Source organism: Haliotis rubra, unplaced genomic scaffold (assembly GCF_003918875.1).
Source record: "Haliotis rubra isolate DU_JTF1 unplaced genomic scaffold, ASM391887v1 Scf63, whole genome shotgun sequence".
Classification (NCBI taxonomy): Eukaryota; Metazoa; Mollusca; class Gastropoda; order Lepetellida; family Haliotidae; genus Haliotis; species Haliotis rubra.
In genome coordinates this window covers 1,197,614-1,212,491 of record NW_025767335.1, presented here as the reverse complement: position 1 = coordinate 1,212,491, position 14,878 = coordinate 1,197,614, and the positions used below count along the sequence as shown (strand labels likewise).

Here is a 14,878-nt window from a genome sequence, read left to right as displayed (position 1 = left end):
ACCGCTCGACAAATACTCGGATTGAGGCTTTCTGCACCGGCCGTCAGGGTTAGGTTGAGAGAGGCTGGTTTACGTGCCAGAAGACCTTATTTTGGCCCTGTGCTTCGACAACAACATCGTCGACATCGAGTTCAATGGTGCACCAACGTTCCGGCCTGGAACCTACCGAATTGGCGTAGAATCTGGTTCAGTGATGAGTCACGATTTCTATTGGAACGACGCGATGGAAGTATGCGGGTGTACAGACGTCGACGTGAACGTTTCGCCGACGCTTGCGTCCCCAGGTGGACAGATTCGGCCGGGACAGTGTTATGATGTGGGGGTTGAGATCACCTGCCGTAGGAGAAGTGATTTGGTGATGATCAGGGCAACTTGACAGCTCAACGGTACTGTGACGAAATCCTACGCCCACACCTCCTTCCAATAATTGATCGCCAGAGGGAGTTGTTTCAACAGGACAATGCCAGGCCCCACACAGCACGTCACACTAGAGACTTCCTCCAGAACCACAACATCAATGTGCTCCCTCAAGATCACTGGACTTAAACCCGATCGAACATCTGTGGGATGCCCTGGACAGACGGGTGCGACGCCGTAACCCTCAGCCCCAGACACTTCAGCAACTCGCACAGGCACTACAGACAGAGTGGGCTGCGATTGGGCAACACGAGATTCTGAGACATATTCTTGCTATGCCGTGCAGTTCTGGATGCCCACGGTGGTCACACGAGGTATTGACTTCAGCACCACCACACGTCTCCATGTGACACTCAAACTGACTTTCCTCGAGTTGGTTCCAAAGACGGATAAGTCTGCATTCCCAGTGTGCAATTTCGCTATATTTCATTTACTCATAAAGCCTACAAGATATTTCAAAGAAACATAAAAATACAGTTGAAATTCCTATATGCGTTTCTTTTTGGGAGAGTATATATTTGCGTAATTTAAGCAGATACGCAGCTTATCTGTACCTCTGATTAACGTGCACTTTTCAGTGTATCCTTTTGAAAAAAATAGTCCACGAAGCGACACGATACCAAAGTAAAACAATTCTTAAATATATCTATTTTTATTCCGATTGAGGATGGGAGGTGGGGTTGTCTAGTTGTTAGAGCGATCGCACGTCACGCCGAAGGCCAGTTCGATTCTCCACATAGGTACGATGTACAATTTGTGAAGTCCATTTCTGTTGTCCCCAGCCGTGATTTTGCTGGGGAAAAATGATTGTGACAAAGTAGATGTCACGTATTGAAATTTGTCTCCTTGTGTACTGAAAATTCTGAAATATGGAAATACTGTTGAAAACTATACAAAATCGTTTTTCCACTGTCACCCACTTATGGAGAAATTCATTGTTAGGTTTGACGGTTGCGGTTCCATAGGATCTTTTCATTAGTTTGAAACGAAATGTTATAATAATGACGTGTAGAGTAAACAAGGTATAGTCTATGAGTTGGGTCATGCTTTTATTAGTGAGTTAGTATGGTTTCAGGCCGCTTTTAGCAATATTCAAGCAACATCATCGGCGGGGACACAAGAAATGGGCTTCACACATTGTACCCATGTGGGGATTCGAACCCGGGTCTTCGGCGTGACGAGCGAACGGGCGAGATCAATGCTGGCTTAGTTATTGTCAGTGGCGAACAAATAGGTAACACCACAAAGCGGATTGTTCAAGTCAGGGGAATCTGGGTATGGCAAGCTCAACAAGAAATCCGCATTACGCAGTTTTCACATTTATTAAGAAATTAAATATATCAGCAATTGTTTTAAAGACATCTGCATTCTATTTAAAGATGTTAATAATGTTTTAAAGATATGAGTAAAAATATCGGAGACATCCTTAATTAATTTCTGATATCCAAATAGAATTACATTGTACTGATATCTTAAAATGTTATAGAGATATCACGAACCTATATTTCGTGATATCTCTAAATGTGTTAAAGATATCAATAAAACAATTACGACCATAGTGTACATAACTGTATTAGAAAATAATTCAAAATATCTTAAATTCAATTCAAGATATGTTCAACACATATCAAAAATGCATTTCAGATATCTTCAATTTTCGATTATAGACATCTTAAATTCTTGCTATTACTGATATCTGTAGCAGAATTACAGATATCATTAATACGTTTGAAGATATCTTTAAATCATTTATTGATATCTATAATAAAAGTTAGAAACTACAGGGTTTTTATACATATCTAGGTGTTTACTTCATTAGGGATCTGTTATGGAAGAAACATTCATATCAGGCAGCAATCCAAGCAAAAAATGCTTTTGTAAGTATTTTCAAACACTTGAGTTTGTTGGGAAATATTTTTTACCAATCATTTTTCAAAATATTTGATGTTAAAATACTCCCAATTTTATTTTATGGTTCAGAAGTCTGGGGTTTACAAAAGTTTGATGTGATAGAAAAAATTCATTTATATGCCTGTGGGTGTGAAAATAAGTACATCTAGCCTGATGTACAGATTTAATATAATTGCAAAATGAGTCTGCAATCTAGCTGGATGAGCTTTTACAATTCTATTTATACTTTTATACTATGTCTGATTTTATATTTTGTATTGTAACGTACTATTGGCATGTGACCTTATTAAGTACTGTATAGTAATTCTATCCCCTAAAGAGGCAAGTCTAGATAAGCGGAAAGGACCCCAGTCTGTTATTTATAAATTTGTTTAGAAATTACCATTTAAACTATTGATTATTTCCTTAGAGACTTGTGTAAGTCTAGACATGACCCAGCACCGCGGCCGAGAACAACACCTCCATAAATCGTAATCATGTCAACCTGTCAAGTCGCTACCGTTGCAGCAAGAATCAAACGGGTTACCGGCCTATTATTAAATGTATGGTTACAAACATGTGACATTTACATGTATGTACAGGGAAATTATCTGGGAGTACATTGATATAAACTTTTTAGTCAAAAACCCAGGGGAAATATTTCTAAAACATCTCAAGAAAATACGAGGGGTAATCGGCCACAAAAATCTGAATAGGATTTATGAAGGTGTTCTCGGCAGGGACATGCCTTGATTGTACAACACGGCATCGCGACTCACAGCTGGTACAAGGGCATGTTCTCATTTCGCCTACACCCCAATTCGCCTACAGTCTTAAAACAACATTTTATGGTCTATTGACGGGTCTATGGCACTGACCAGTGAGTCAGGTTCATTATAAGAGTAGGGGTGCATTTTCTAATCCCCATTAGCCTACATTGTTTTTGTATGCGAAATGGGATGTAGACCAATTGAGATGTCGGCGAATAGAGACTTAACCGGTAGAAGTTATACATGGTTACCCGCCATTTTCGAAACCGGAAGTATTTCTGATATGTAGCCGGAAGTATCTGAAGTATCTGGAAATCGTTTTGAACGTCTCTATTTAAGATATCTTTAATTCATTTCAAGATATCTTCAGTTCAATTCAAGATATCTTAAAAACAACTTAAGACATCAGTAATTCACAATACATTATCTCTATTTGAGATATCTTTAATTGATTTCAGGATATCTCTAATTCAATTCAAGCTATCAGCAATTCTTTTCCAGATATCACTATATGTTCCATCATATTCACATCTTAATTCTGCGATATCATGAATTACATTGCAGATATCGATAATTGTCTCTATTGAAGATATCTTTAATATCTTCACACATTGTGTAACTAATAAAGAAGTTGCACATCCATATCAAGTGTGTTGTATTACCCTACCAACTTGTAAATGTCTATCAAACATCTGTTCACACATTGTGCCCATGTGGGGAATCGAACTCGGGTCTTCAGCGCTTTAACCACTCTGCCACCCCACCGCCCCAAGGAGATAACCAGCTTTGTGTACGTTTAATATCCGCAAATCCGGTCATATCTCCTGTTGTATTTATGTTTATTTCAATAGTGTACTATCCGGATTTTGGCCGCCTGATCATAACGGCCAATCACAACACCAGATGCATGAGGTTCTTCACACAGAGTTTCTATCGTGTCATGTGACTGTAATATTATATAGGAAGAGCATGTGTGTTGACATAAAAGCACCCGTGAAGCACTGTTGTGTTGTACGTGCTTTGTGAGACCCCATTCGTGACCAACTCCATTCGTCACCACTCGCCCCTTTCCGTAACCTCCAAGAAGACTCGTCCCCAACTCGATATTTGTTATGCGCAAAATACGACAAACCAATCAGAACGTGCGTAAATGAGCGCGGTGGTTTGACGAAAATAATCCCGAGTACTTAAATCGTTTATGGCATTATGCCATTGTTTAAAGAATCATGAAAATATATATATCGTCATATTGAAAGTACAAAGAACGTAGCTAACAGGATTTTGCTGCCTATAATGAAGTTTTAATAAGAATCATGCGATAGACGGCGAGAGATTGAAATATATGCACGTGCGTTTGTTGACATAACTGCTGTCATGGGTCCAACTGAGTGTATTTCTGACGATCTTGCGGGGTTGTTATGGAGATTGTACGTGCGCTTAAACCAATTTTGGGAAATGTAATTATAATCGCTACGAGTTTCAAAACAATAATATCGTATTTGTATGTAACTAATCAACCTGAATCTTTAACATTGGGCTTATATTTTATAGCTCTGGGGATATTTTAGTCTGTTTTTGGTCATATTTTTCAGCGAATTCATTTGAAATTCCACCTGGGGTGTGACAGCAAGGTTACACGAATCTTCAGTTTGAGAAATATTTTAAAGTCATTTTTGAGTATCTGCTTTGGGATTTAATGTAGCTGAAATTTTGTTTTGTATGTTCAATAAAACAATTCCAATTTGTGATGATTAAACCCTATTTAGAACATTAACATAATTTTAAATATAAAGTGAACAGCTGGTAATAATTACATTAGAATATGTCTTTAACAAATATGTTTTTCTCCTTCTTTTAGTTGTATCAAAGAGGTTTAATTCTTTAAAATAAATAAGTAAAACAAAACAAAACAGCAACCTACATACAAATATAATATTATTGTTTTGAAACTCGTAGCGATTTATAATTACATTTCCTAAAATTTGTTGGAAGCGCACGTACAATCTCCATAACAAGCCCGCAAGATCGTCAAAATACACTCAGTTGGACCCATGAGAGCCCTAATGTCAACAAACGCACGTGCGTGTTTCTGAATCTCTCACCGTCAATCGCATGATTCTTATTAAAAACTTCATAATATGCAGCAAAATCCTGTTAGCTACGTTCTTTGTACTTTCAATATGGCGATATATATTTTCATGAAAACAATGGCATAATGTCATAAACGATTTAAGTACTCGGGATTATTTTTTATCAAAGCACCGCGCTCATTTACGCGCGTTTTGATTGGTTTTGCACATAACAAGCATCGAGAGGGGACGAGTCTTCTTGGAGTTGACGGAAAGGGGTGAGTTATCTTCTTGGAGTTTACGGAAAGGGCGAGTGGTGGCGAATGGTGAGACCCGTGAAGGTCCGGGAAATTGGCATTCAGTAACCCATGCTTATCGTAAGAGGCGACTAACGGGATTGGGTGGTCAGGGTCGCTCACATGGTTGACACAAGACGTTCGGTTACGGTTCCTGCAGAGCAACCAAATGATCCAAATTCACCAGGACAATGCAAGACCTCAAACGGGTCGTATTATACAACACTTTCTCGAACGAACAACTTCAGGGTTAAGCTATGGCCAGCCTATCAACAGACATTCTAGAGAAACTCCTCGACCGGGATATCTGATGCCGTCAAATCGTCCAGTGATCAGAAAGATGGTGCAAGCAGTGAGATAGGAAGTGAGTTCAATTCTCTATGAATTCAACTGACGCCTAACGAACTGTTTAACGCTGTGTGCACGTCTGTATATTTGCTCATGGAGACCATTGCCATTACTGACGTCCAGGGGACAGCAAATATACTATCCCCAAAAGAAACACATAGGCATTTTGTATTTTTAAAACTCTATTATGTACCTATTAGGTTCAAACAATCGTCAAAATATGTAACAAAAGTGTTGATGACATGGTTTTACACAATTCAAAAATCTACTTTAACTGAAAATGTTGATTTTGATGAGATTTCTTACAAGGATTAAAAGGCATCGCCACAACGCAACAGAAACCAAGTTCCAAGTTGAAATTGTGCAGTGAAGAGCATGCATTGTCTGGCTATAAAAATCCAGATTACTTTCGGAAATCGACATTCGTTTTGAAGAAGTTTCAAGGTCAAATCACTACGCCACGCGCTCAACGTCTTCGTTAACTAAAATTATGCACTTGGTTGTATAAACATTACCTTCTAAACTGATATAAAAATTCATGTACTAAACTCTATTTGTGGACGAATTATAAATGTTTAAAAATACAACATTTTCGCAACAGACTTCTGGGTTATGCGGTTTCTTTTTGGAATAGTATGTCATAGTAACATGTATGTTGTCCCGAGAGGTATCAGTGAAATCACTCTTCTAATCCTAGGTACCACATCTGTGATGCTGACACCTGATGGTCAGTTGTGTCAAGAGTTTCTTACACGCCAAATGATTATATTCCTGTTATACATCATCTACAACAACGTGAGTGAGTGAGTAAACTCAACCGAACATAAAACATCTGCAAATAATCGTACAACTCTGTATTTCGGTACGTTCACGTCAGCCTGACGGGGCGGCAAGTTTATTGAAATACATTGAATACGAAGTTTACATCAACGGCTGGAACCGATCTGAATGGCTCCTCAGTGCTGTGTTATCTGGTAACCATATCTGCCCATGTGCTCCAGTAGAGTTTTCCGTTTGGAATTCCCGGAAGCCTGAAAAACTTAGAAAACTTATTTAAAACATTGTAACATATTCGATATTGATAAATTATTATACTGTCTTACATATTGAATCACAAATCAACTTCAACTGATTTTTCACCTTCATGAATCTTAAGATGGGTCCAGTGACCTAGTACACGAGGTCCAGTGACCTATTACATCCGAGGTTCAGTGACCAAAATTTAACCTGAAAACGGTTTTGCTGTTTACGAACCACTGACATAAGTTTAACCTGATCCATATTTACCTTGCACGGGAGTGGGTGGGAGGGCAGTCCTGCCCCGTCAGTCGTGAATCTCAAGTGCCTGTTGCACGTGCAATCTACCCTTTTATAGCACACCCATCACGTGATTTATTGCACGGACTGTAGTTCATCTGTACTGAATACTCTCGAACCCAAATATACAACCACGTATTAGTAAATATATTTATGTTCTAATTCGTAAACTCAACCGAACATAAAACATTTACAAATAATCGTACAACTCTGTATTTGGGTACGTTCACGTCAGCCTCAAGAACTAAGAGAGCGGGCAAATAAAAAGGATAAAACAAATCTGTTTAATCAATCATTTATTACTGGCAACAAAGAGATCACAACATTCAAATTCCCAATTTTTCGACACACTGACTGACTGACTGAGTTTGGTTTTACGCCGCTTTTAGCAATATTCCAGCAACATCACGGCGGGGGACACCAGATATGGGCGTCACACATTCTACCCATGTGGGTCGACACACTGAGTCTTGCTAATAGGCTATCCGTCACATAAGAATCTTTTGCAGTCTCTGACCGCCACCGACCGTGACGCTTGAATAGCCTATCCGGCACTCCAGCATTGGCCGCCTCGGTCGCCCCCTCCCGACCTGAGGGCTGTGCACCCCAAATCCTGTCTCTTTAGATCAACAGTCTCCATCATACTCAGAATGATCTCTCGCATACGTGTATAAGAGACTGGCTTGCTGCCTCTTAACTTATAAGTGTTTGACTTTCTGCAATAGTTCACTGGTTTAAAAGATATATTCATCACTAACTTTCAAATGCTTGTTCTAGGTATGACTTCATAATACTAACTGGACAATTCTGATTGGGTTGCAGCAACAACCATGTGATGGCCATCTCGATATTTATCAGTCTTGCTTTTCTCTATAAAGATAACCATGTGACCTTCCCGAAATTTTATGTCAGAATATCTTAAATTTGCTGCTTCCGAAAACCGAAAGGAAGCCAGCAAAAGAAACTATACAAAATGTTAAATTTCTCAGGTTGTATAAGCTGTCAACAGGAAACTTATCTTTTAACTTTCGTAGAATATCTGCTGTTATAGGGTCTTTTCCGCCTGATTTGTACACCAATAGTTCTCCGCGAAGATTCAAGCACAGACTTGACGAAATGTGACTGAGATGGATTCCGTAGGCCTGCTAAATTATGTGCCCTGCCTATGGCGTAAATCGACTGCTAAATTGATGCAGGACTCTTACCGTTCTGCTCAAGATATAACACGTACAATGCTATATGAAATACAGAAGCCGGTATATGACTGATGGCAAATTGTTTACACCAATCCTTAAACTTCACAAATCGACCTTCATACTGTTTCACAGTAGTCTGAGCTCTAGATTCCAACATAAATTCTGGTAACCTTTCCGCTAAACTAATCAAAGTTGGATCTTTAAGCCCTCACCCCACCCCCTTCTCCTTCCAAACACCGAGTGAAAACACATCTGAATGAAATCAGAAAAATCTGATAGCTAAAACTGATCCCGAGAAATTCTTATCAAATATAGTTTTCGCTGCACCTTTCGCAAAAATGATTCTATCTTTGATTTCCCCAGACCCCTGATATTCCTGGTTTACTCCCGCCGTCACGGTTGAATAATCTTGGCCAAAATAAAGCAGATTTCCACAACGGTACCACAACAGTAGCTCTGCAGCTATTGTACAAAACAAAATCAATGGTTTTACATATAAGGGGGACAACCCAATTATTGTCACGTGACCAATCTTGAGTGAAACAATCCACTGCTTCTGTCCCTGGAACCATAAATCTTGAGTTAAACCGTTTCAGTTTCTTATTCTTATGATCCAGTTCTGTGACAACACCCCAACCAGCTGGGAACTTGTCCGCTAAACGGATAAGCTTGTTCCGTTTTTAACAGAGACAAAGAGCGACTCAATTTTTCACACATATCAGTAGTATCTCTCTTGTATAACGATGACTTTATGTTGTCTAGACCATCCAAAACCTCACAATTAAACTTGTATTGCACAGAGTTCCCTTTATATTTGAAGTCAGGGTATTTATCATATTTGACTTTCTTGGCGATAGACAAAGACAGTTGATCTGATTCACTGATAAATTCTCTCTTAAGTGTAGACAGTTTAGCATCTAGATGATCCCGGAACAGTTGAAAAGACTGAAAGTCGTCACCTTTAGGTTGTTCGAACGTTTAGGAGAAGCAGAGTCTTGTACACCGTCATCCGAAGAGTGCTCCATGTTTGCAGATACAGCCGAGACACGCAACAGCAGTCCTGGCCCGTCAGTCGTGAATCTCAAGTGCCTGTTGCACGTGCAATCTACCCTTTTATAGCACACCCATCACGTGACTTATTGCACGGACTCTAGTTCATCTGTACTGATTACTCTCGAACCCAAATACACAACCACGTATTAGTAAATATATTTTTACGCCGCTTCTAGCCATATTCCAGCAATATCACGGCGGGGACACCAAATATGGGCTTCACACATTGTACCCAACATCCACGTGAGTTTGTATTTGTTTTAGCATTTTGAAGAAACAACCGATCGGGATACTCTCTTTTTGATCACGGTTTATTGTTCCTAATATTGTATCGGCTTGTTTTAAAGACAGAGGAAGTAGCAAATCTGTTCGTGTTGTTACATCACTTTGCAATCAAGCAGCTGGTCATTAAAGTTAAAAAGGATCTTCCTTGATTTTAGGGAATCGTTTCCCTGTGGGGTAGAAATCTGACACTTTCACCGGACCAAAGATATGTTTCATGCCGTCTTTTATTTTCAACTTCATCCCATCATCACCCCTGATGCCAATCTTAGGAACGTCTTCTTCCTCAGGCTTGGGGTTCTTCCACGCTGGAAAATATGAGAAGTAACGTCGATTGTTGGTGTAATACACCCAAGGATCCTTCTTCCACTTCTTGAATCCAGCATCTGCCAGAGCCAAGAGGTATGCCTGTCTATGGATGTTAGGATCTATAGGTAAGGCTGAAGGGTTTGTACGTGACCGGAAGGGGCGTCTAGTACTTCCTCTTGACCTACCTCTTTCAGTTGTATCAGGTGCTGTTAGCTGATTCGTCCCTGTGTCCACTTTCTTCACCTTCTTCTTCCTTTTCTCAGTCTTTTAAGGTTGGGGTAGAGTCTTCTGTTCTTTCAACTGCGGTTCTGTGTTTACCCGAGCACGTAGCTGAGTTGTGGGATGAACTGGTCAGACTTGTTCTGATCTGTGATGGTGATTTGATAAAAGATTTCATTCCATCCACTTTGATTGGTTTCCCACAATCACCACATATCCCCGCCCGAGAGATACACCACAGCTCGTGCCCGCCCGTCATGCAACACTCTCTGCACTCGACCTTGTTAGGATGAGAATACAAACAACTGCACCATTTGTCTGAGTTCACCCTTGAACTGTATCCATCCGGAGAGGTTGTAAGTGTTTCTCTTGATGCAGTTGCTGATGAGGTGATGCTATAAGGCCTACTGCTGGGAATATCAACCGTTATTTCAAGACTTTTCTGTTTATCTCTATACTTTTCAAGAAGAACTTTTGTACTTAACAAACACTTCCATGGTTCTTGTTTCTGGGATCCCATCCTCATCCCTCATCTTCATCCTCGGACCAGTGACTAAGGCCTGAAAGATCAGTGAAAACGGTAATAGATTTCTTTTTCTTCCTAATCCAGCAATTCCTTCTGTCAATGTACGGCAGTCTCCATCTCCAACAGATCCACATCTTCTGAAGTCAGTTTCGTCCAGAACATTCCTTGTCTTACCATCAGCATCTGCGTTTCGAAAACAGTTCCCTCGAGAGAAGGGAGGACAACGTTTCTCCTCGACTTCCCAGCGATTCTGAACTAGATGTCAGCGTCCTGTCTCGAATAAAGGGAAGGTATTCCAAGTCGGTGTCTTCCTTCCCATCGAGTATGGATGGGATTACAATGCTATTTGACTTTGTTTTCATAAAGTTACTGTTCCTAGAGAGCTCTGTCTCCCTCATCCCGCTCCTCGAGATAATCATCTTCACTGGCCCTGTGGTATGGAATGCCCATTTCTTTATAACACAATATGCACTTGGTCTTACAGGAAGTATTCTGCAAATGTAAAGGGACGCTATTATACAAAGTCAGTCAGTTGGTTAAAATGCTGCTTTGAATTATTATTATATGTCAACACGATGGTTGTAAGCAATGACTTAATGAATCGTGTGTTGATTTGGTCGATTGCTTCATGTACCAGACACCAGAAATGGGCTTCACACATTGTACCCATGTGGGAAATCAAACCCGGTTCTTCGGCGTGACGGGCCATCGCTTTAACCACTAGGCTACCCCACCGCCCCTTTTCCCTGAACTGGGTAGAATATGCGTGGATACTCCTACTGAATTCAGTAGGATATTCACATTGGGATAAACAAATGGCATAAACCAACTGAATCTGGAGAGATATACACTTGTAGATTTCAGTACCTGTAAATACCTAGGAAATGCACGGGACAACGTTATGTTGCAAATCTGTTCTAAAGTACCAAGTATACAAGAACCCCTAACTTGTCTTTCAGAATATTTATTATCTCAGCTATCTACATGAACAACACGTGGGTTATCTAAAGCGTAATTGTAACTAACGGCCTATAGGGTATTAACAGTGTAATTGTAACTAATTAAGAAATACAGTTCACTCTACCACCATGTATAGTGTAATACAACACACTTTTGCCCTGAACTATTATAGTTAAAGTACGAGGACGCTACGTTAAGACGAAGGTTACCAGAAAAAACAAATGATAACAGTTTGATGACGGTTTACGTTCGGATTAAATATCTTCTCTGAATTATCTAATTACATCTGTCATTAACGTAAACCATATGGGGCAATATGAACGTCGCATTTCTACTACCAACGTCAGTTTAGATCAGTACATCCAGATGAAGCTGAGTAGTCAAGCGACATTCCACGATTGCATTGTGGGAATGTAAACATTGCGAACGTTACCGTGTCGCTGAAAACTTGTGAGTCGAATTGACACATTTTAACCGTCGTAAAACATAAACGTAATGTTTCCACCAGTGATGTTAGCTGCGTGAAGCAACTGCAAACCAAGAAACGGGATGCAACGGAGTAGTTTACTGTAGGAGGCCGTACGAGGCGATGACAACTGACATGCATCGTGACGTCGCTTACATTGTGACGTAATGTAAAATGGTTCGATTACGAGGGGGCACACTAGAATGGCGCAGTGACGGGATAACGTCATTCAATTGTTACGTCATCAAAAAACTATACCTTTATTATGTCTTTCAGTGGCATTTAGAAGTTGTACATTGATGTCCAAGATATTTTTTTATGGATTAAACTTCTTTTTAATTTCTCTCGACGTATCGAGACCATTCCAGGTCCCTTCATCAGATGAACTGGCAGTAAGGACTATGACGTCGTCACTATGACGTCACAATGAGTTATGACGTTACATCACAGTACACTAGGGAGAGTACTGTATAAGTGAGTTTGAAGAGTTAATTACATAATGATGAAAATTCACGCTAAATAATAGAGATAAGGAGACATAAACCAGCAATGAATCGTGATGAAGGTGTATACCTGCCAAGTGCGTGGGACCTCTTGATTAACTTTAGATAAAAAAGAAAAACGAGTCTACTATTCTTTTTAGGAAAGCCTGCTATCAAGTTACTTTTGTGTAATTAGCAGTTGTTGTGTATTGACAATTTAACTTTCAACTCTATTATTTAGCATGAATTTCATCATTATGTAATTAACTCACTTATACAGTACTCTCCCTAGTGTACTGTGATGTCACTTGCATTGTGACGTCATAACTCAGTTATGCCGTCATAGTGACGACGTCATAGTCCTAACTGCCAGTTCACCTGATGAAGGGACCTGGAATGGTCTCGAAACGTTGTGAGAGAAATTAAAAAAGAAGTTTAATCCATAAAAAAATATCTTGTATACCTTTATTGTCTGATAATGTGTTGTTTTTTCGATTGTTCTAACCGCTAGGCATCTTAGAACGGTCTATAGAATATTTTCTGTGTAATTGTAACTAACGGCCTAAAGGGTATTTACAGTGTAATTGTAACTAACGGCCTGTAGGGTATTTTCTGTGTAATTGTTACTAACGGCATAAAGGGTATTTACAGTGTAATTGTAACTAACGGCCTGTTGGGTATTTACAGTGTAATTGTAACTGACGGCCTAAAGGGTATTTACAGTGTAATTGTAACTAACGGCCTATAGGGTATTTTCTTCTGTGTAATTGTAACTAACTGCCTAAAGGGTATTTACAGTGTAATTGTAACTAACGGCCTAAAGTTATTTTCTGTTTAATTGTAACTAACGGCCTATACAGGGCTATTTACAGTGTAATTGTAACTAACGGCCTATACAGGGTATTTACAGTGTAATTGTTACTAACGGCCTAAAGGGAATTTTCTGTGTAATTGTAACTAACGGTATGTAGGATATTTTCTGTGTAATTGTAACTAACGGCCTGTAGGGTATTTTCTGTGTAATTGTAACTAACGGCCTAAAGGGTATTTACAGTGTAATTGTAACTAACGGCCTGTAGAATTATTTACAGTGTAATTGTAACTAACGGCCTATAGGATATTTTCTGTGTAATTGTAACTAAAATTTACAGTGTAATTGTAACTAACGGCCTGTAGGGTATTTACAGTGTAATTGTAAGTAACGGCCTAAAGGGTTATTTTCTGTTTAATTGTAACTAACGGCCTATACAGGGGTATTTACAGTGTAATTGTAACTAACGGCCTATACAGGGTATTTACAGTGTAATTGTAACTAACGACCTAAAGGGGTATTTTCTGTGTAATTGTAACTAACGGCCTATAGGGTATTTACAGTGTAATTGTAACTAACGGCCTAAAGGGTATTTACAGTGTAATTGTAACTAACGACCTAAAGGGTATTTTCTGTGTAATTGTAACTAACGGCCTATACAGGGTATTTACAGTGTAATTGTAACTAACGGCCTAAAAGGGTATTTACAGTGTAATTGTAACTAACGGCCTAAAGGGAATTTTCTGTGTAATTTTAACTAACGGTATGTAGGATATTTTCTGTGTAATTGTAACTAACGGCCTATAGGGTATTTTCTGTGTAATATTAACTAACGACCTAAAGGGTATTTACAGTGTAATTGTAACTAACGGCCTAAAGGGTATTTACAGTGTAATTGTAACTAACGACCTAAAGGGTATTTTCTGTGTAATTGTAACTAACGGCCTATACAGGGTATTTACAGTGTAATTGTAACTAACGGCCTAAAGGGTATTTACAGTGTAATTGTAACTAACGGCCTAAAGGGAATTTTCTGTGTAATTGTAACTAACGGTATGTAGGATATTTTCTGTGTAATTGTAACTAACGGCCTACAGGGTATTTTCTGTGTAATTGTAACTAACGGCCTAAAGGGGTATTTACAGTGTAATTGTAACTAACGGCCTGTAGGGTATTTACAGTGTAATTGTAACTAACGGCCTATAGGATATTTTCTGTGTAATTGTAACTAAAATTTACAGTGTAATTGTAACTAACGGCCTGTAGGGTATTTACAGTGTAATTGTAACTAACGGCCTAAAGGGTATTTTCTGTTTAATTGTAACTAACGGCCTATACAGGGTATTTACAGTGTAATTGTAACTAACGGCCTATACAGGGTATTTACAGTGTAATTGTAACTAACGGCCTAAAGGGTATTTTCTGTGTAATTGTAACTAACGGCCTATACAGGGTATTTTACAGTGT

The 14,878-nt window shown here is 39.2% G+C and overlaps 1 long non-coding RNA gene across 1 annotated transcript; it reads right to left on the bottom strand.

Annotated features, from left to right (window-relative positions):
• Nucleotides 1-6,647: 6,647 nt before the first annotated feature.
• On the bottom strand, nucleotides 6,648-7,131 carry LOC124256473. Its single transcript, XR_006892930.1, has 2 exons — nucleotides 7,078-7,131; nucleotides 6,648-6,821 (listed from the first exon to the last, which is right to left on the bottom strand). It is a non-coding gene; the product is annotated as an uncharacterized LOC124256473 (long non-coding RNA).
• Nucleotides 7,132-14,878: the final 7,747 nt, after the last annotated feature.